Below are 2226 nucleotides of genomic sequence, written 5' to 3'. Positions count from 1 at the left end.
CAGCACCAGGCATTGTACCATCTCATTGGTCCTCTCAGTAACCTGCTGTGGAAGTTACTGTTCTCCCCATTTTCCAGGTGAAGAAACTGAGACCCAGGGAAGGTTAGTCATTAAGCCAACACTCAGCCAATTCTGTCCGGTAAGGACATTAAAACAAAACAAAAAAAGCAAAAAAAAAACCCAAAAACAAAACAAACAAACAAACAAAAATACCACCCAACAGCAGGAAAACTGTACGACTTCTTTTGTCATCACTCCGTAAAAGAGGAAACCTCCACACGGAAAAGCAAGACAGATAGGCTTTCAGGAGTAAGGGAAGCTCTTTAAGTAGTGTAAATTTAGCTCATGAAGCACTCACATTGTCCTTAATTTTTCCCCAGCTTGGTGGAAGCTCTGTTGTCAGCTGCCATTGGTCCAGCAGGGACACTAGGAGCTACACCCTGAAGTGTGTCCTGAGCGCAGCTGCCCTTGTCCACATTTACAGTGGAGCAGGATAATACTGATAATGACTCATGCCCCGTGTTTATCTAACTCCTTTCCAAAGAAAAGTTCAAAGCTCTTTTCTGGACTAGGGTTACTCTGATGCTCTTGGCATTGTTGTGATAGGAGGTGAGGGGTGGGTGTCACTGTCTCGCCCTCACCAATGGTGAAAATGAGCCCAGGCAGTGAGAAAATGGGCCTGTGGCTTGAAACCAATATGGGGCACAGCAGAATCTTTGCCCAGCTAGGGGAGACCATGGGCCGCAAGGTTCTGGGAGTGCGTAATTTGTGGCCCTAGTGGAGGGAGTAGGTGGCCCATTTGGGGAGACTAGCAAATGCACTTGACATAGTCAGCCTTGGAGAGCTGTCCCATAGTCGGAACAGGTCAGGCCTACAGGGCCTGAGAGGGTCCACTTGGCAAAGGCATTAAAGGACTTCAGCAGCAGAAGGAGTCTCCTGGTATTCAGGGAGGATTCTAGGGAGAGGTGGGTCTGGGCAAGTTCCCAAAGGATGGAAGAGAATCTGGATAGACCAAGGGGAAGGGGGAGACTGTTCCAGATAGGGAGCTGTGTGAGCAAAAAGGCAAGGGGAAAGTGTGTGTTTACAATGACCCAAACACTAGTGTGGAAGGAGACTTTGGCTTTGCTGTGTTCCGTTTCTCTTGGTTGGCTTCTGAGAGGGCCGTAGGTGGTTGGGAGTAGTGGAGGCTTTCCCTGGGACCATAGGTTCCCCAGACTGATCTTCCCGAAGGGAAAAAGGCATGGCCCCTTCCAGCTGGTGACAGGCTGGGTTGGGGGCCAGCACTGCATCTCCAAGGAGCGTTGTGGACAGAGCTGCTGCTGGGTGGCAGGGGCCGTGCCCAGAGCCCGTCCCAAAGGGGCGGTGGGCCAGCTGAGCGCAGAGATGGAGACAGAGGCTAGAGAAGTGGTCATGGAAAGTGGGAGGTCTTGGAGCGAGGCTGGACGCACATCCAAGGGCGGGACTTTGGGGCAGGACCGACCAGACCTCCTGGGGCCTGAGGGAGGCCCTGAGAGTCTCTGTATGGGGTGAAGATTAGGGCATAAGCAGCACTGGAGAAAGAGAGGGAAGAAAACAGGTTTGAATTCAGGCACTTGACTCTGCACTTGGGGACAATGGCCCAGGAGGCCTTGGCTCTCCTGCCCTTCCTGTGCCACTGCTGATGGGGCCATTCTCCCCACACAGGTCTGCTGTTGCGGCTGGGGCTTCAGCTGCTGGCCCCTTCCCTGCACGGGTTCTTTGCACGGCCTTCCACCTCACTGTATATTTGTACAGATATGCATGTAAAGAGAAGCCCCTGGTTATGTGAGCTTCAGGCCCCACAACACTCGGCTGGGTCCCTGACTTCCCACTTGTGTTGAGAACCAGTGCGAATTCCTGAGCACCAGCTGGGGGCTGACACCTCTGGGGCTCCAGGAGAGAGAAGCCCAAGCCAGTCTGCAAGCTGGCTGGAGTCTGGTTGGGGGCATAAGACACACACACAGACACAGACACACACAGACACACAGACAGACACATGCAACAATTAGGCACTCACGTAAGGTCAGTGAGAGCCATAGTGTAGGCCGTAGATTGCAGGTGTGGAGAGCAGAGAGATGTCACATGTGCTTGAGGGCCAGGGAGGGCTTTCGGTGGAGGGTCTTCGGCAAGTCGGCATGGCTCCGTGGGAGGAGGCAGGGGTTCATCCCAGGGTATGGGGTGGGGGGGTGCTTCGAGGCAGGAACCTGC

The sequence above is a fragment of the Ailuropoda melanoleuca genome, unplaced genomic scaffold, assembly GCF_002007445.2.
Source record: "Ailuropoda melanoleuca isolate Jingjing unplaced genomic scaffold, ASM200744v2 unplaced-scaffold8253, whole genome shotgun sequence".
Classification (NCBI taxonomy): Eukaryota; Metazoa; Chordata; class Mammalia; order Carnivora; family Ursidae; genus Ailuropoda; species Ailuropoda melanoleuca.
This window is presented reverse-complemented; position numbering follows the sequence as displayed.